This window comes from Anomaloglossus baeobatrachus, chromosome 2 (assembly GCF_048569485.1).
Source record: "Anomaloglossus baeobatrachus isolate aAnoBae1 chromosome 2, aAnoBae1.hap1, whole genome shotgun sequence".
In the NCBI taxonomy this organism is placed as follows: Eukaryota; Metazoa; Chordata; class Amphibia; order Anura; family Aromobatidae; genus Anomaloglossus; species Anomaloglossus baeobatrachus.
Genome location: NC_134354.1, coordinates 508,469,181 through 508,490,294, shown reverse-complemented (window position 1 = coordinate 508,490,294; position 21,114 = coordinate 508,469,181).

Below are 21,114 nucleotides of genomic sequence, written 5' to 3'. Positions count from 1 at the left end.
CACCTGCATAGTGAATAGTATAAAATTTATAATTCAAAAATCAATGACAGAATTGCTAGTTTTTGTTCAATCCTTCCCCCAGCAAAAAATAAATAAAAATTGATATATAAGAGTTATTTGTTCCTGAAAGAATGCCATTAATTAATACACCTTATACCAGAAGAAAACAAATATTCATGCAGCTACAATGGAAAACTAAATATATCATGGGGCTTAAAATACGATGGTGAAAAATGAAAAAAAAAAAGTAAATCAATAAAACAAATAGGTCTTTAAGGCCCAATCAGATCTAGTCTTTAAAAAGTTAAGAATTAAGTTATTCAGAAGAGGCAACATTTCTAAGATTACTCAGAATAAAATCATCTTCTCATCATAACGACTTATTGCCATCATCATGTTGATGATCAGTCCCTAGCTGAATAGCAAAATGATTAAGTTATGTTGGCTGTTATTAAAAAAAGTGTTAAAGCCAAAATGCAGAAGTAAAAGTCTTTCAAAATATTCTGCGAATACATGTGTGATTTTTATGAAACTTAGTAATGTCATCTTCCAAATACTGATTAATAGTGATGGGCGAATAGTAAAATATTCAGGTTTGAATTTTGTGCTGAATAATTCGTACTGAATAACAAACTTAATGGAAGTCAATGGGAAACTCAAATATTTTCCAAGCGGACCTTTCGAGAAAGTTGTAAAAATGCTAAAATAGATGGAAAAGTGCTGAAACTGAATGGTAACAGCATGGGGAAGATGCCTGAATGCATTTCCTTTTTTTTCCACAATAGATTTTTATTGGGATTTAGGGGTACAGATAAGTCGGGGGTGTGGGGGGGAACTAAGGTTCAGTCAACGAACCATGTCTCTCAGAGGTTTACGTTTCTGACTCACAGCAGGTTTCTTTGAATAATGTTGTCAGAGTATTACGCTTCGTTTACAGAGTTAGGCTATGTGCCCACGTTGCGTTCTGTCCCTGCAGAAATTTCTGCAGCGATTTGAACATCACACATGCGCTTCAAATCTCTGCAGAAACAGTCCATAATGAAAAGCCGATTTCATGTGCAAGCGCACAAAAGAAGTGACATGTCACTTCTTAGAACGCAGCACTTCGGCAGTAGCCAAAGCGCTGCGTTCTAATACGCCACATGGGCATGGATTAGGCACAATCTTCATAGATTGTGCAGGGGACGCAGGACGCATGCAGTTATGCTGCGGTGCAGATCGCAGTGTAACTACATGAAAATACACTACTTGGGCACATAGCCTAACAATGAAAGCTACAAAGAGAAACCTAAATTGTATTTTACACTAAAAACAATGTTAAGAAACATTCTTTCCTGTATAATAATTTGTATATAAGCCAAAATAGAAAAGAGGAAAGAAAAAAAACCTCCTCCCCTTTAGCCTATGTTCACACGTAGCGTTTTTTGCTTTTGGGTTTCTCATTGCTTTTAATCTTGAAAACAAAGTTCACTAGGAACTGTAATAGTAACATTTTACTACCTTATCTGGGCAGGTGGTGTGTGTGACATGGTCAGATATCTCCTGTTTAATGTATGACTTTAATCCAGTCTAGATTGGATTGTAATTAGGATTGTTTGGTGGATTATTGTACCAGCAGGTATATAAAATTACAGCCCAAAAATCTTTCCCTTCAATAACACACTCTGTCCTCACACTAACTCTGGACACACTGGGCACAAGATGCCATTTGCGGATATTATATTTTTTGAGGCCTTTTCCTGCTCCTCCACCATATCCACAGAGTCATCATGTGTTCCTCACTTAATTTGTAGAGGGCTAGCAGGTGGCCCCCAACCATAATTGTTTGGGGGCCATCCAGCGGCCAATACTCATACATTTGGGAGAGCCCTCAGGCCACCCTGTAACATACATTTTGGAGGGCCCTCGCTCTTAAATTTGGGAGTAGAGATGAGAGAACCGGTCGCGGTTCGGCTTGAGCTTGGTTCGTCGAACGGAGGTCTAGTTCGAGATTGGTTCGGCGAACCACTCGAACCCATAGGAAACAATAAAAGGCAATCACAAACACATAAAAACACATTATAAATGTACACATACAGTTAACAAACATTGCCATAACACTTACCGGTCCCCGGGATGCGTCCTGCACTCTGTCTCTTGCCGCTATTCCTCCCGATAATCGCTGCGTCCTCGGTAACCAGCAGTGATGACAGGACCTACGTGACGTCATCAAAATAGCATGTGACCAGTCACGTGTCTGTTATCTCATTGGCTACAGACTGGTCACATGGCTAGACGTCATGTCCTGTCCTAGGTCTTGTCAGTGCATCTCCAGTACGCGGTGATCGTTTTTGTATCGCCGTGTACTGGCGTCATGCTCTGGCACACGGTCGTCTCCCCGTTCTGCTTCCCCACTCCGTTAGTGACCGGCTGACACAGCCGGTCCATAACGGAGATCACTGTTGCCATAGCAACGCGCCTGTCAGTGGTGATGTCACCGCTATTCAGCACGGAGCCTCTGATCACTCAGGCTGCACGGAAAGCAGCGTCCTTTCTCACATGCACCGCTGCTGATGTAGCAGAGCTGAATGTGTTGAAGGAGAAAGAAGACAGAAGACCATGGATCGTGGAGGGGTGAGAGGGAGTAATACACATGGAGTCTCTAATGTGTCTGTGTATTTATTTCTATTAAAGTATTTTAACTGTGTGTGTTGTCTTTTTTTTAACCCTTTATTGGAGATTCTTAATGGCCGGGTCAAACTTGCCTGACATTAAGAATCTCTGGCTTAATACTAGCTAGTAATACATAGCCAGTATTAACTCATGATGATTACCCAGCAAGCCACCCGGCTCCAGGGCTGTTGGAATAGTTGGATTCATCGCCAGATGATGGCGCTTCTATGAATGCGCCATTTTCTGGAGCGGCTGTGGATTGCAATTCGCAGCAGAGGCGCCCAGAAACCTCGGGCTAACCTGTGCTGCGGATTCCAATCCCCAGCTGCCTAGTTGTACCTGGCTGGACACAAAAATATGGCGAAATCCACGTCATTTGTTTTTTAATTATTTCATGAAATTCATGAAATAATTAAAAAAAGGGCTTCCCTATATTTGTAGTTCCCAGCCGGGTACAAATAGGCAGCTGGGGGTTGGGGGCAGCCGTACCTGCCTGCTGTACCTGGCTAGCATACAAAAATATGGCGAAGCTCACGTCATTTTTTGTTTAGTTTTTTGGTAAATAAAAAAGTAAAAAATGCTTCCCTGGATTTTCCATTGCCAGTGAAGGAAACACCAAGCAGTGGGGGTTAGCAGCCAGTAGCTGCTTGGATTACCCATAGCTAGCAATACATAAAATGCAGCATGAGCCCATATATATTTTTTTTAATTATTTATTTAAAAAACTAAAAAAACCTGTATTTTGATTGCCTGACATGACAGAACTGTAAAAATAAATCATTAAAAAAATGACGTAGCGCCCCGCGGTATTTTTGATTCTCAGCACAGATAAAGCAGACAGCTACGGGATGCCACCCCCATCTGCCTGGCATTACCTTGGCTGGCAATCAAAATACAGGGAAGCCCATTCATTTTTTTTATTTAAAAAAATAGTTTAAAAAAAATGACGTGGGGTCCCCACATTTTTGATAGCTAGCTAGGGTAAAGCAGACAGCTGTAGCCTGAAAACCACAGCTGGCAGCTTTACCGTGGTTGGTGATCCAATGTGGAGGTCACCCCAGGCTTTTTTTTATAATTATTTTATAAATAATAATAATTACAAAAAAAAGTAGGGCCCCCCCCCAAATTGGATCACCAGCCAAGGTAAAGCGGACAGCTGTGGTCTGGTATTCTCAGGGTGGGATGGTCCATAGTTATTGGCCCTTCACAGCCTAAAAATAGCAGGCCGCTGGCGCCCCAGAAGTGGCACATCCACTAGATGCGCCAATCCTGGTGCTTCACCCCAGCTCATCCCGTGCCCTGGTGCAGTGGCAAACGGGGTAATAAATGGGGTTGATACTAGCTGTAATGTCATCTGACATCAAGCCCAGCAGTTTGTGATGTCATTGCATCTATCAGATACACGACATCACAAGCTGTCAGTACTAACAAAATAAATAGACAAAAAAAATTTATTTGAAAAAACACTCCCCAAAACATTCCCTCTTTCACCAATTTATTGTAAGAAAAAAAAAGGGGGTTCCACGATGACTCTGGATCGTCTAGAATATGGGGAGACACGCTCAGGGAACGTATCCTTTATTTTCTAGGAGTGCAGACCCTCCATGTGAGGAGTGTGGGTGCAATGAATCTGCACCCACTCTCCCCGAGTCCACAGCAGCAGAGTCCATGTCGTAAGTGTTGCTACCAAAGCTTCAATGCCCTGCTCATGAGGTAAGGGCATGCCTAATCAGGAGAACTATTCTACATTTCCAAATATTGGTATTTGCTGATATTACTGCTATTCCACCTACTATATATTTGGGATAGTATCTTGGAGATGGAATACCCCTTTAAGTCCAGTTATCCAGCTGAATGAATACTAAACAACAGAGCTCGCTATTTAGATGTGTTTCCTTGTGGCGTATAACAGACTCTCATGTTTGGTAGTCGTTCAGCAGGGCAACTATAAAATCAAATACCTCCTTCTGGAAATGTAGTATAGCTTTCCTGATCAACTATGTTCCTTACCTCATGAGCAGGGCATTGCAGTAATAATAATAATAATTTATTCATTTATATAGCGCTATTAATTCCATAGCGCTTTACATACATTGGGAACACTGTCCCCATTGGGGCTCACAATCTAAATTCCCTATCTGTATGTCTTTGGAGTGTGGGAGGAAACCGGAGTACACGGAGGAAAACCACGCAAACACGGGGAGAACATGCAAACTCCTTGCAGATGGTGTCCTTGGTGGGAATTGAACCCAGGGCCTCAGCACTGCAAGACTGCAGTGCTAACCACTGAGCCACCCTACATTGCTAACCACTGAGCCACCGTACCGCCCATTTAGCTTACAGATGCATAACCACCACTCACTGTGTCTGAACATAGGAAGCTGAGCTGACAGCCGCTCTGTGCATGCGGCAGCGTCTATTGTGAAGGAGGGGGCCGCGGGGGATCAACGCTGCACTCGTACCGTGGGACACCGGGGAACACCGGTGGGGTTATAGGGGGTGACCTGGCAGGGCTTGGGGAGGAGTTTTCTGTCGCATGTGTCATGCTACATGCGACAGAAATCAGTGGAGTAGGGTGAATGCGGCCGGCGCGCTGCTGTGCGCGCGGCAATCTTGGATGTATACCGGTGATCACATGAGCGGGGATCGGAAAAACCGGCCTAAATCATGATCTCAGCTACCCCCTGAAAACCCGGAGATTTTCTGATGCTGGGGGGCGCTATTCACTTATTTCTGCCTGCTGTTTATAAACAGCAGATCAGAATAAGGCTACATTCACACGACCGATCTGTTTTTGCCGTCCGCAAAAAACGGTTAATTTTTTTTACGGGTGCATCCGTTTCTGTTCCATATACGGTCCGTGTGTCATCCGTCTGCCTTCCGTTTGTTTGCATACTACAAAAAAACTGAAGGAGGGAAAATACATAAATTATAGGGAAATGGGGAAAGCACAAGTGAGTCGAGTGGGGAGAGGAGTAGTGAGAGTAGTAAAAGTGGCGAGCTGAGAGTCAGGGGCCTACGACAGAGCCTATTACCCCTTGGAACGGTCAGGCAGGCAGACGGTGGTGGCCGTCTGCAGGAGTCCTGTCAGGGACTGAACTGCGGAACCGTAGGGATCGAGAAGAGGGTGGTGACCCTTCGGACCCGAACCGGGGAGCTAACAAGTCAACCGGAGCACCAGGCAGGGTACTCAGACCCCGTTCTAGCCCAGAAGCAACCGGGCTCAGATAAATCTACTGATTGCGGTCTGGACCTCAGGGGTTCATTCCCACCTAAAGTCCCGATAGACGGCAACAGCCCACCGATTCCGGATAAGAGCCACCGCCAAGGGCCAGAGATCCAAAGGGCCAGCGCCTGCGGGCAAAAGGGCTCCTTCGGTACCCAAAAGCCGGGGAGCGGACTACTGTTGCTGAAGCATAGGAGTCATTATAGCAAATTTAAAGGTGCAGGAGAAAGGCGACATCACCAACCTCACTGGGGACACACGCAGCCAGCTGCGGGCACCGATCTACACCGAACTTGGTTTACCATTGACTCTGTGGTTAAATCGTGAGTACACCAGTGCCATCAGGCACCGCGCTGCAAGCGAGCCCCTGCATCCTGCAACCCCCTGCTCCTGCCACCTGGCCCCGGTACCAACAAACCCCCTACCTTCCTAGCTGCGACCCACCACCGATCCTGGACGAGCCACCACACCCTCACCGCAGCGGTGGTGCCCATCACCTCACCACGACCCGTGGGTGGCGTCACGAACTGTTACCGGTCACCGTGGCTCCGGCCTTGAAACCGGTCCACCCCAAACCAAACAACCAAACCCCCCTCCCTTTCCAGAGCGACGTGGCCCCCGTTCCGGAGGCACTCGAGCCACCGACAACCCGAGCCTGGATCCGAGCGGCTCGGCCGAGAGCAGCCGAGCCCCCAGGGCGGTACAGATCCATAGCTTCAACCTACATGAGGCAGTCACATATTCACTCCAGTGCCATTTTCTACTGCTTTTCACAGCGTAGAGCGCTCTGGTGATTTTCTTTTGCTTGTACACTTCATATCAGTCTTTTCTGTCATTATAATGGCAGAAAGACACATAATGTCCCACTCTCCTGCATTTTGTAATTTTGCACCCTTTGGTGCCTTTCATGTGGCACTAAGGGGTGCTTAGCCTTGTATTTAGCCAAAAAAATGAAAAAAAATGACATTGGGTTCCCCCTATTTTTGTAGCCAGCTAGGGTAAAGCAGACGGCTGCAGCCTGCAGACCACAGCTGGCAGCTTCACCTTGGCTGTTAATCCAAAACTGAGGGCACCCCACGCTGTTATTTTAAATTAAATAAATAATTTAAAAAAAAACACGTGGGGGTCCCCCAAAATTGGATCACCAGCCAAGGTAAAGCAGACAGCTGAGGTCTGATATTCTCAGACTAGGAAGGTCCATGGTTATTGGACTCTCCCCAGCCTAAAAATAGCAGGCCGCAGCCGCCCCAGAAGTGGCGCATCCATTAGATGCGCCAATCCTGGTGCTTCGCCCCAGCTCATCCCGTGCCCTGGTGCGGTGGCAAACGGGGTGATATATGGGGTTAATACCAGATGTGTAATGTCACCTGGCATCAAGCCCTGGGGTTCGTGAGGTCACGCGTCTATCAGATACTTGACATCACCAACCCAGTCAGTAATAAAAAAAAATAGATGACAAACACATTTTTATTTGAAAAAACAATGCCCAAAACATTCTCTCTTTCACCAATTTATTAGAAAGAAAACAAATCCAGGTCTGCTGTAATCCAAGGGGTTCCCATGACGATCCACACTGTCCCAGTCAATGAAGAACAGAATGTTCCCCATTGGCTGGGAGAGCAATGCAGTGACCTCAGCTAACATCCATAGGTCAGCCCAGGTCACTGCAGGGCATGAAAAGTGCTGCTGTCAGGAGCAAGGTACATTACCTGTGGTGACGATCTCCTGCACTGCTGATAGCAGACCTGTCACTGACTTCAATGACCTTCACAGCCAAGTATCGTGGGAGCCTGTGACGTCACTGCTAGTCACAGTCTCTGGTCGGCAGCGAGAGGAGGAGATGTGACAAGCGGCGGCCATGGAGGACAGTTACAGCGCTGAGGTCGGGAGGGCGGGACTTCAGGTAAGCCGAGCGGGGCCATGTGTGCGGAGTGCGAGGTGGGCGGAGCCAAGCGGGGCCATTTGTGCGGAGTGCGAGGTGGGCGAAGGTGAACGGGGCCATGTGTGCGGGAGTGCAAGGTGGGTGGAGCCAAGTGGGGTAATGTGTGCAGAGTGCTAGGTGGGCGGAGCCAAGCGGGGTAATGTGTTCAGAGTCCTAGGTGGGCGGAAGCAAGCGGGTAATGTGTGCAGAGTGCCAGGTGGGCGGAGACAAGCGGGGCCATGTGTGCGGAGTGCCAGGTGGGCGGAGCCAAGCGGGGTAATGTGTGCAGAGTCCCAGGTGGGTGGAGCCAAGCGGGGTAATGTGTACAGAGTGCCAGGTGGGTGGAGCCAAGTGGGGCCATGTGTGCAGAGTGCCAGGTGGGTGGAGCCAAGTGGGGTAATGTGTGCAGAGTGCCAGGTGGGCGGAGCCAAGCGGGGTAATGTGTGCGGACTGCAGGTGGGTGGAGCCAAGCGGGGTAATGTGTGCAGAGTGCTAGGTGGGTGGAGCCAAGCGGGGCCATGTGTGCAGAGTTTCAGGTGGGTGGAGCCAAGCGGGGTAATGTGTGCTGAGTGAAAGTGGGTGGAGCCTAGCGGGGCCATGTGCGCTGAGGACGTCGGTGCCGGGGACTGCATGGCTGGGAACAGGTGAGTGTGAGTGTGTGTGTGTGTGTGTGTGTGTGTACATGCCGAGTGCAGGAGGGGGCAGAGCCCAGCGCTGATAGACCCATTCTCGAACGTAACTCGAACTGCCGAACTTTTACCAAAAAGCTCGAGTTCGAGTTCTAACTAGAACACCCCCCAAAATCACTCGAACCGCGAACTGGAGAACCGCGAACCACGAACCGCACTCAACTCTATTTGGGAGGACCCCCTCATACATTTTGGAAGTCTTGCTTTCATATATTTTGGAGGGCTCTCCTACATACATTTGAGTAAGCCTTCTCATACATTTGTGAGGTCCCTCTCCCATACAGTTGCTTCCGGCCCTATACCTGTCATTGCACATTTACAACCACCATCAGCACCCACTCTCAAATTATTTGTACCAGGGCATAGTTCACCTTTCCCTGCCCCAGACCTTAAAATGCAAACACAAATAGCGAGCTAGCCACCGATGCATAGGCTCAAACACTAAATGGGCACATTTCCAGACCGATTGACCTGGAAATGTTTCCCGTTTAGCCTTGTGGGCACTAAAGGGTGCTTTACACACTGCGACATCGCTAGCGATTGCTAGCGATGTTGCGAGCGATAGCACCCACCCCCGTCGTTCGTGCGACATTTGGTGATCGCTGCCGTAGCGAACAATATCGCTATGCCAGCGTCACACGCACGTACCTGTTCAGCGACGTCGCAGTTACCACCGAACAATCCCTCCTTCAAGGGGGAGGTGCGTTCGGCATCACAGCGATGTCACAGCGGCATCACAAAACGGCCTCCCAATAGCAGAGGAGGGGTGGAGATGAGCGGACGGAACATGCCGCCCACCTCCTTCCTTCTCATTGCCGGTGAACGCAGGTAAGGAGATGTTCGTTGTTCCTGCGGTGTCACACCTAGCGATGTGTGATGCCGCAGGAACGACGAACAACCAGCGGCATGCACCACCAACGATATTATGAAAAGGAGCGACGTGTCAATGATCAACGATTTTTGTCATTTTTGCGATCATTGATCAGCGCTCCTAGCTGTCACATGCTGCGATGTCACTAACGACGACGGATGTGTGTCACAAACACCGTGACCCCGACGATATATCGTTAGCGATGTCGCAGCGTGTAAAGCACCCTTAAGTCTTTCTGCAGCCTCATTCCGGCGTCCATCTCTTGGTACTCGTTCACCAGCTAAAACTTTTTCTTCATGTGCCATCCCCACTCTACACCAGGATATGTCTCATAACATCATCCATGCCTCGTCCAATGCAGTTACCGGGAATGTTCATCTAACGAGCAAGTGTGGACAAGTGCTAGTGACCAGGGACATTACCACTACATCCTTGTACACACAAGGATGGAAAAATCAGGGGAGATCTAATCCTAAACAGGCCAAGAGTTCCCTTAACCTGGCCCTGATTTGTCCCTGCCTGACCACAGAAGTTGGCAACCAAAAATTACACAATATTTTATTTTCTTCCTAATTGTGGGGAGTGGATCATCAGATTAATGTATTGCAAATAATGTAAATGATGTGCCTCACTGGCTTTTTAAGCAATTTGAAAAAAATTGTTGTAGAGCAACAATCCAGAAATATTAGGAGGAGGAGATGGAGTAGATTGAGAGTTGTCTCCTTTTTGGGGACAGGGAAGTATGGCCTCTTGGGAATCTGGTACACATGGCTGACTTTATGTTCCACTGCCTTTCCCGTGACACTGGTTTCATACGCATTTTGGCCAACACTGATTAATGGTTGTTCACCAGTGTGGAGAAACGTTACAAGTAAAATTTTACAGCTCTCCTTCCTGTGGTAGAGTAGGATAGTAAAACGGTGCAATACCTGAAGGCCCTAGTCAAAGAATTAGTACATAAAAATTCCCATGTAACAACGCTGACGGCAGAGGTCAGCGTTCTTTGGGCAACCAAGGAAGAGAGACAAGGAAGACACACACCAGGTCCAACAGAGTCAAGGGAAGACAATAAAAGGTCTTGCACAATTTCATTAGACCTTCCCAGCTTTCATTCCAATGCCAATAAAATTTAGCTCAGAAGTACACAATAAAATGTTGCCCTTTTAGGAATAAGTTTTGGAAAGAAAGGGCCTCTATCATGGCTAGTCATGTTCAAGTGTAGTCTGTGTCAGGAAAATTTAGTTCAGAAGTGATAGATGCCAATTTTGACCTTTTATGAATAAGGTTTGGAAATCAACAGCCTGATTCATGGCCAGTCGTGCACAAGTCAAGCCAGTGTCAGTAAAAATTAAGCTCAGAAGCGACAGATTGATTTAGGGTCTCTTTAAGAATACTCTTTTAGGCCGTGCTGTGCATTTGACGTGGACGCTGGGGTCCTGGGTTCAAATCCCACCAAGGACAACATCTGCAAGCAGTTTGTATGTTCTTCCCGAGTTTGCGTGGGTTTCCCTGGGTACTCCAGTTTCCTCCCACACTTCAAAAACAAATAGATAGGGAACTTAGATTGTGAGCCCCAATGGGGACAGTGTTGCCATTGTATGTAAAGCGCTGTGGCATTAATAGCACTATGTAAATGAATAAATATATATATTATTATATCATAGGAACATTGCTGTATTGAAAACTGATTAAATTTTATCATTTATAAGAAGTATTGATAAGCAAGAGACTCTATCATGATATTCGTTCTGGCGTGAAACTCGTCAGGAAAATGGAACTGAGCAACCACTTAGGAATAAGTTATGGAAAGCAAGGGCCTTTATAGTGGTAGTCATGCGGCTCAAAACCTGTTTTAGGTGAATCTGTGCTTATCGGATACGTGGATTTTGGAAATGGAGAGACATTGCACACATCACGTATGGGTTGCATTGATAAGGATCTCTTATCTGCACCTTTCCAAAATGTTCTGTTTTGTCTATCAGGCCTTAAACCCGTGTCAGTAAAATGGAGCTAAGTAGCCACAAAACAAAATTTTATCATGTTTTTAAACAAGTTATGGAAAGCGAGCACCTGTATTATTGCTAGTCATGAATGAGTGTAACCTGAGTCAGGAAAATTTAGCTCAGAAGTGACAGATAAAAAGGACACCATTTCTAGGAATAAGGTATGGAAATCAACACCCTCTATTATGGTTAGTTGTGCCCAAGTGAAACCAGTGTCAGTAAAATTAAACTCAGAAGTGACATTCATTTAGGGTCTGTAAGATTAATCTTTAAGACTGTTGACATGGATGCAGCTTCCACCAGGAAAGGATTCTGGTCAGTGTGCACTGAGCACAATCCTGGGGACTTCTTCTCCTACATCCACAACCAGACATATTGACAGCTTCTCAAAAGCAGAACATGTCCCTTGGAGAGTTTTGTACATAGAACAAATCAGAGGATATTGTGCATAAAGAGAAGAAATCTGTGGAGCATATTATACAGGTGACAGAACTGGTTCAGAGCTAAGGGGAAGGACCTCGTAGGACCAAGAGTGTCTATACTGGTGTTTCACAATATGCAAGGGCAGACAAAAAATTAGAAGGAGGCTGTGTAATACACACCAGAAGAGATGGTGAGGAGTGCCTCATAAAGTTTGTGTTACCATTGGTAAGGAGTAGCACACCTTGACTGGTGGAGACAATGCACTGTGCAAGGGCGAACAAAAAAATTAGAAGGAGGCTCTCTGATACACACTGGAAGACATAGTGAGGAGGGCGTCATAAAGCATTGTGTTACCATTGGTAAGGAGTGGTACCCCTAGTGTGGTAGAGCCAAAGCAATGCCATGTGCACGGGCGGACAAAAAAAAAAATTACCTCTGGGGTATATATATAACATAAGCAGGAGGAGTTTGATCTGAGAACAAAAAAAACAACAAAACATATACTCTTTTTTTGTCTGGGAATGGATGCTTGTTAGTACATTTTACAAAACTGAACATTTTGGGTGACTTTAGGTTTGTTTGGTGTCATCCAGTTGTTCCTTTTTACATGAGTCAGCCTGTCTGTATTTTCCGATGACAGGCGAATGTGCCTATCTGTTATGACGACCATGGTGGCACTAAAACCCCACTCAAACTGGACACTAGCGGCAGGGCAGACCATCACCACCAAAATGTACAAGGAGAATTCATGCCTCATGTTCAGTTTAGACACCCAATAGTTATATGGAAATGAGGAATCACGGAAGATGCTGGTATGGTCACCATATGGTCCACCATATTTGTCAACTTCTCCCTCCTTGTCAGAATACCCTGTACAGCTGGCTCTTGTTGCATTTTAGTAGCCTTTCTGAGACTTCAAGGAGAGATGGAAGGGTGTGTTTGTATCGTGAGTTGAGAAAGGTGCACAACCGGTATTTAGTGGTGGCCAGGTCGAGGTATTGGAAAATGCAGTAGGACATGAGCTCTGCCAAGTGTGCCAGACTAACAAGAGGCAACCTTTCAGTGTCCCCACTAGCATGAAGATTATCTATCATCTTCTCTTGCTTCTCCTCTTCACGGAAACCATGATGAACAGAAAAGAAGCTGGTGTTAGTAGTCCCCTCTGTAGTATAGACAAGCCACTTCTGTTCCTCCTTCTCCTCCTTTTCCTGCTCAACATCCTCCTCCTGATTATCACCCAATCTGGGCCTAAAAGATGGGATGAGGATGGGTAGTATCACCTAGTGCAAGTTCTTGCTCCAGAGCCACCTGCTCGGCATGCAACACTTCCTCCTACAGGGTGAACAGCGAGTATTTAGGGTAGGCACAGCAGCAGGATGGTTACACTGATTATAGCATCATCACAAATCACTATCTTGGCGGAGTTTTCAAAGTTTTATAGAACCTCACAGATGTCAGTCATCCTTACCTACTGCGCAGTTGTTATGTGCAAAGGCTGATTAAAAGTCCAACTGGCAGGTTGGAGCTGGTAATCAACTACTGCCCTCTACTGTTCACTAAGCCTTACATAAAAGGAAGAAAACGCGACCACAACGCCTAATAGTGCAAGTGATATCTTTATTGAAACCAGGAAAAGTGAATGGCGTCAGACCTACATACATTTTGGGACAGGGGCACACAGCGTAATAGATGACTGCAGTCGTGGTACAAGTGATGAATTTATTAATGCAGAAAGTATGGGTTCCTGCAGAATCTGTAAAAGAATCGGTCCTATCCACATTAGGGCAGGCCACAGGGTGTACACCCGACGCGCAGTGTTACAGAGCCAAAAGGGGGAGGCTGAACAACAGACTCGTAGTGACTGGTGACGAGATGATCACGGAGGTTTTTAGACCTGAGGATACTTAGCATGGGTCTGTCAGGAATAATTCGGGCAAAAATAGGATCAGCCTGCAACACAGGCCAGAATTAGTATGGTCTGATCCTGTCTCTGTCAGGTACCTCCCATTGATTGATATGATTAGGGGTTTTAAATTCTCTTCCCCTTCTTTTCCAGTGGCTCCGATGTGCGAGTACGCATGCGTGCTGCCGGCTCCGGATTGCTGCCGCATCACTGCATCGATTCAACCCTGTGTGTGACATCCGCTCACGTGACCGCCTTCTGGCTGTCATGTGACCGGAAGTGTCGTATGCAGGGCGACGTGGCGGGCGGATGGCGTCCTTAGTTGCCGGGGCACCACATGCGTCATTGTTTCGCCCACCGGATGCGATTGGTTGATGCCCCCTTTTAAACGAGCACCCCCCTTCACTATACCACTCCCCCTGATGAAGGCTTGGACTGCCAAAACGGCCGTCGGGTGACGCAGGTCACGGTGTGTTCCAAGGTTCTCTCCTCCCAGGTATGTCAGTATCCATTACATGCGGATAGCTATGGCTTAGTTATGCTACTTCACTCTGTATCCGTTATGGGTGTCTAATTGCCTACCGCTGTATACCTTGTTCAGGTTGTTATATCTTCTTGACATTTGATCTACATGTACCTTTCCCTGGTTGGTTAACTGTACCGCTCCATCTGCTCATTGTACCAGTGGGATGGTACTTGTGTATTTATATGTATACATGTCTAATCATTTAATTTGATTGACAATAGTCACCATATTCAATTCCTTGGACCTCCTGCTACAAGCAGCCTCACTTGTAATTGTGCCGCCATTCACTTTTCCTGGTTTCAATAAAGATATCACTTGCACTATTAGGCGTTGTGGTCGCGTTTTCTTCCTTTTATGTATATCCATTAGCGACCTGTCCGGGTCCTATACCTCACCATGTATTTCAATTATTTAATCTATTACATACCAACTTGTTAATCATGGTGTGGCTGTGGTCCTCATTTATTGTTCACTAAGCCTTGCTAACATGTGGAATGTTGAGTTCCAGCATGTGGATAGGTTTTAAGGCATTAGGTGAGGTGGCAGTTGAAAGCGCTACTGCAGCACTGCCGGACTAGTGACAGTGATAGGTGACTTTCTGAAATTTGCACAGACATGGCATATCTTGACAAGTAGCTCCGGCAAGTCTGGGTTTGTTTCAGAAACCACCATACAACTAAGTTGAGCATGTGGGCCAGGCATGGAACGTGTTATAGCTTGCCAAGCTTCAGAGCAGCCACAAGGTTGCACCCATTATCGCACACAACCAGACCTGGTTGTAGATTCAATGGCAAGAGCTAATGATTGATTGGATCTGTTAGACCTCTTAACATCTCTACTGCGGTGTGGTGTTTATTATCTAAAAAGATGAGTTTCAGCAGAGCATGTTGCCACTTCACCGAGGCACTGATGCAGTGCTCCCAGCTTGGGACTAATGGGGAGGGTAAGTCAGTTAAGGATAAGGGACAGGAGAAGGAGACAGTGCAGAAACTAGCATATGAGGAGAGGGATACATTGATGGAACTGTGTTGATCAGAGCACAGGGATATTCTTAGACATGTGCATGTGTAAGGGGGAGCCACACATTGGGAGAAATAGTGGCAGTTCAGACCAAGTACCGAGGGATGGCTCCACCAAGAAGTTGCGGAAAGACTCAGTCTTCAAAAGCAAGTCTACCAATGTGGCCGTTTAGTGTCTGGGCCTATGGATGGGTGGCTGAGTATTTCCGCTTCCATTCCAAAGTTTGGGGTAGGGACAACTGAACACTACACAGTGACAATGAAGGTGATGTGGTTGCTGATGTTGGTTGTGTATGTGCAACCACAGGCAGTAGGCATTCGCACCTGATTTCTAGAAAGCAGATTGGCAGCATGTAGCTCAGGGTAAGTGGCAGTGGTTTCACCCTCAGACACTGGTTTTCTACTCAGGCATTTTGACTATCTAGTGGGATGCTTGGCTAACAAGTGCTTGAGCATGCTGGTGATGCTCAGCTTGGTATGGCAGATACTTCAAATAACTGTTCTTTTTTGTCCAGTACATGCAGTAATAAAACAGCCAGACTGAGGAACACCGAAACCTTGGCCTATGATTTGGCCTTGTGGAGGTGCTCTGTAGAACAGTTGACTGCCTTCTGCCCCTCTTCAATCTACTGCCTCTTCCTGCCTGTTTTGGTGCTATGGATCCCTCCCCTTCTCCGCTGTTGTGATAACTACTGTGCATGTCACATTGCCAGGTTTGGTAATTAGCTTCATCATCCGCCTCCTCATCTTCCACTTCCTCAATTTGGTCTTCCTCCTGACTTGCGATTTTAAGCTGACCTGATGGCTACTGTGTCTTATTATCATCCACCGCTTGAGACAGTAATTGCAGTTCCCCATCATCAGCTTCTTCTCACTGTGGCTGCTAAAATATTTGTGCATCAATTCACATGACTTCCTCATGTCCCTTTTGAAATGTGGATAAAAGGGAACAAAAAATACGATCAAATGTCCATATATATATAATGTTTATTAATAGCAAACAAATGGGAAATTATGGAAGTAGAATTACAGTCAGTGGTGGCAAAGAGAAAGTAGCTGCAAACCTGCTGAACATGCATATATATATATACAGTATAAAAATATATAGTATATATACACACACATATAAATTGGAAAAGATACATTATATATGGAAATACCAATACCAATGCACAAAAAATATATGCCAAAACTTAGTATCAAAACAGTATGTATATATAGAAAAATAATAATACATCCTGTCCGCAATCAGAGACCTATGATGGAAAAGAATAAATAGACAAATAGCACCAAATTAAATAAATGCCATATAACATCAAGCACTGTGAAGACAGATGTATATACCAAAATATTGCACAATGCCCAGATCGTACAATAAAAAGAAAAGCCAAAAAATATTATTATATACCTAGATAGTATTATAGAGGAAAAGCCAAGATAATAATATTGTATACACTAACACATACAATATGCAAGGAAGTAAGAGGCATATGTGAGATTGTATTGAAAATCTAGGGGCACCAATGCTATGGTATAGTAAAGCAGCTAAGCAGTGTAAATCAATGAAACAGGATAAAAGTCAGCTATAATTACCTGAGTGAAGCGAACAGGAAGAGGCAGGAAAGCAGCATACGACCCGATGGCCGTTTCGGTATGGAGAACCTTCGTCAGGTAGCGGTGCTAAGTGCGCAGGATGTGAGGTTAATAAAGGGCCATACTGTAGGTCAATCCAGAACTGGCAAGCCCTTGATGACATACGTGCCGCCATGGCAACACAGGACGCTGGGCGGCGGCCGCGTCAGGGGCCATGTGAGTAAATCATGTGATCAGACAACACAAAGTCCTCGAAGATGCATCAGGCCGGCCGGCAGCCAGGAGACAGAGCAGCGTGCATGTATGGGCAGCCAGGAAGGTATGCACACACCTACACATTTACACCATAAGTTACAGGGTATATAACAATATAACGCGATAGACAAATAAGTACAGTTACATAACAATGTAATTTAAAAAATACATGAATATCATGCATGGTATTGCACCATATAATTTTTGCAATAATAGCAATGCAAATTGTTTTATATGTCACATACAGCAAAATGAATAAATGCAGTATAGGACGGTAGATGGCAATCTCATGGACAGGAACGAAAAATCCCCACAGAACTCCTGATGGAAATGCAAGGGACGTACGGCCCATGGACTCCGAAGACCCAAAAGAGATAAGTGGAACATAAACAAACGTGGATGGGCACATCTAGTCAATAAAGAAAGGAAAAAAGTTAATTGATAAAAACATACAAAATGTGGAAGAACCACAAAGCACTAAAAACTCTATAAAAAGGAGATAAAACTATTGTTTTCATTGAGGCCAGATGGAAGTGTAGTGTTCAAATTCCAGATCCATCTGGCCTCAAGTTGGGCAAGACGTTGTAACGCCCATCCCTGCCAGGTACCGAGGGGGGCACTCTTCTTCTCATCTGCCCAGCCCCAGCGTGGCCCCCACGTGCACTTCCGCTCTCAGCCTCTGGCGGCAGAGTCCTTCTTCTTACTTGTCCCTCGGCTCTGCAGGCTCTGCTCCTGATTCGAATTCTGCTGGGGTCCGCTCTCACTCCTGGGTCGTGCACCCTACTCCTGGGTCTGCTGCAGCTTTTTCCTGCTTGCAGGCCACACGCAGGTCTGCAGTAAGTGATCTTAGGCTGTGTGCGAGGCCACACCCCTTTTCTTAAAGTGATAGCATCCCATTGCCTGAAAGTTACCTCAGAGGTCACCTGTTACCTAAAAGGTATATAAGTTCACCTTCTCTGATAGAAGGGTCCCGAGCAATGCTGCTTCTAGTGCATTGCTAGTACTCAGGCCCCTGTGTGCTATTGTATTTTATCATTGCATCTGCTGCCCATTCCTACCGTTTGTCTCGTCCTAGTGCCATACCTGCTATGGACACCACACCTGTGCCATACCTGTGCCATACCTGTGCCATACCTGCTATGGATGCCACACCTGTGTCATACCTTCGGTGGATGTCACATCTGTGCCATACCCGTGCCATACCTGCTGTGGACCCCGTACCGGTGTCATACCTGCTGTGACATTGCATCGGATCATCTCTGTTGTGCCTCATCAGGAAACACTGGCATCAAACGTCTAAGAGACTGTACCTGGCCTTAAGAGACTGTCGCTACTGGTCCCTGGCTGCTGTGCTTTTAGGCCCTTTGGGAGAAAGCACCACACAGACCCTATATGGGGGTTCGCTGCTGGTCACTTCCTCAAGGGAGTCTGGTGCATGGTCCAATGAGTTGACCCGCCGAACGCTTGCCGCCCCTCGGTGAGCATAACAGACGTTTACTGATAGCCCACCCCTTAAATCAATATTCAATAAATCAATACCTCTAACCTGAAGACTCCTGGTGTCAAATTCATGAAATAGTTTGAAGTGTCTGAGTAGTATTTTAAGGGAGGATGCATCCTCAGCCACAGACACTGCTGTTATGCCCAACACATGCTCCCTGACTCTTACTTTTAATTGGCGTGTGGTAAGGCCCACTTAAATTTTCAGACAGGGGCAAATGGCATAATATTTTACAGCACGTGATGTACAAGTAATGCATTTCTTGATTGAAAACAGCTTCTGTCCAGAATAGTTACAGAATGAGTCAGAGCGCAAAATGTTAGGACACGCGTTGCATCTGCCACATGGGACGCATCCATCCAAAATAGGGGGCATTGGTTCTAAAAGAAAGGTATGGCTCAATGGAGCCTGATATTGACTATGTACCAAATAGTTATAGAGGTTCTTAGATCGTATAATAGTGACCAAGGGTTTTAGAGAGAGAATTTTACGCAACCTGGGGTCCACTCTTAAAATCGGCCAGAATGTCTCAATGCAATTTCTCATGGCAGAAAATTCAGAGTGGTATTGGGTAATAAATCTTACCTGTTCGTTAGATTTTATTTCTCTTTTGGGATATAGCAATTGGTCACGTGTTGCACATTTAGTGCGATGGTAAGCATGTTTGACCACCCGATTGCTTTAATTTTCTTTAAATCTAGCCATGAGATCTTTGGCTTGAATCTCAAAGTCATCATTAGTAGATCAGACAATATGGATCCGCAAAAATTGGTCTAAAGGAAAAGACCTAATCATGAAGTACAGATGGGAAGAGGGGCATGCAGCAGAGTATTGTTGGCTGTGGGCTTACGAAAAAGATCTGTTTGTATATATCCTTTGCTGTCCCGCTTGAGAGTAACATTAAGAAAATTGATCCTGTGATGGGCACACTGGTATGTGAGATGTATATTACGTTGATTGTCATTAATACCAGACATAAAGTCATGTAAGGATTTAATAGACCCCTACCAGATCAGAAAAATGATGTCAATGTACCATGCCCAGAAAAGGACATGGTCCATTGACAACTGCTTATCTGACATGAGAAAGTCCGTCTCACAAAGCCCCAAGAACAAATTAACGTAGAATGGCGCAAAGAATGCACCCATTGCTGTGCCCTAGAGCTGCAGGTAGAAGGACCCCTTGAAAGAAAATAATTGAGTAGCACCATGACAAGATTGACCATCCGTGACGACAAGTTGGACATGCTAATGACAATCCTCACAGCTGCCAGACCATCCGAGTGACGTATGTTAGTATATAATGACTCTACATCTCCTGTAACTAGGAGAGTGTCATTATCAAAATGTAGGCCATCAACTCTCTTGAGCAGGTCACCACTGTCCTTCAAAAATGATGGGAGACCTTCAACAAAGGGTTGAAGAATCTATCCACTTGTCCACATTTTCCAGGAAGTTGCCACCCCCAGATATAATGGGTCTAACGGGAGAGGTTAATGCATTTTTATTTATTTTAGGTAACAAATACATAGCCACAGTGGACGGTTCACAAACTTGTAGTGCTGAAGCCAGGTCCCTGGTGACAATGCCGCCATCAAGAGCATCCCTAAGGATTCTCTTAAATGCATCAGAGAAGCTAGACACAGGATTATATGTACGTTTTTTATAACATGTTTTATTTGAAAGTTGATGGAAGGCTTCTTTTTCATACATATCAGTCGGCCAGATGACGACAGTGCCACCTTTGTAAGCCAGCTTAAGCACTACATTGGATAATTTATGTATTTCATATAATCCATTGCATTCCTCCCGGGAAAGATTATCATTCTTATGATTTATATTAGTGGCAATCTGCTGGAATTCATCGGCAACAATCTGCACAAATAGTTTGACATTAGGATAAGATGATACTGGTGGGAATTTTTTGGAGCGTGGTTGGATAGAAGATGGAATCTTACCTCCTTCAAAAATTATTTGTTCAGCAGACAAATCTTGTAAAGTCTTTATGGCCGCTTGCTCTTGTTCTGAAGGGAATAAAAATCAATGAGTGGGCAAAAATATGTAAATCTTTGGTGGCAATGAAAGTATCAAATTTTGCCACAAGGCAAAAGGAAAGACCCTTTTCCAACAAAGATTTATCTGCTGAAGATAAAATGTGTGAGCGCAAATGAATTACCATGTTTTCATTTTCTTATGATTAAAAGAACGAAAAGAAGATTGATTATGTGGAGGGTATCCAGAACCACGACTACCACCAAAGTATCTTTTCCAGAGTGAGTCGTCATAGAGAATGAAGCCACATCAGACTGGTCACTGGTAGAAGTGATGGAAGAATGAGATTATCCATGTCCTTTTCATATTCTCTTAATTTTTCTACAGGACATAAGGTCTTAAACACTGATTGCTTTTCATCCAACTCATTATCCAATTTAGAAATGACGTCAGCAGTAAAATTAATAAGCAGACGCATAAATGTAAAGTAACATAAAATGCATGACTCCTCTCATTTTTTAATAAATTCCTCGTCTTCTAC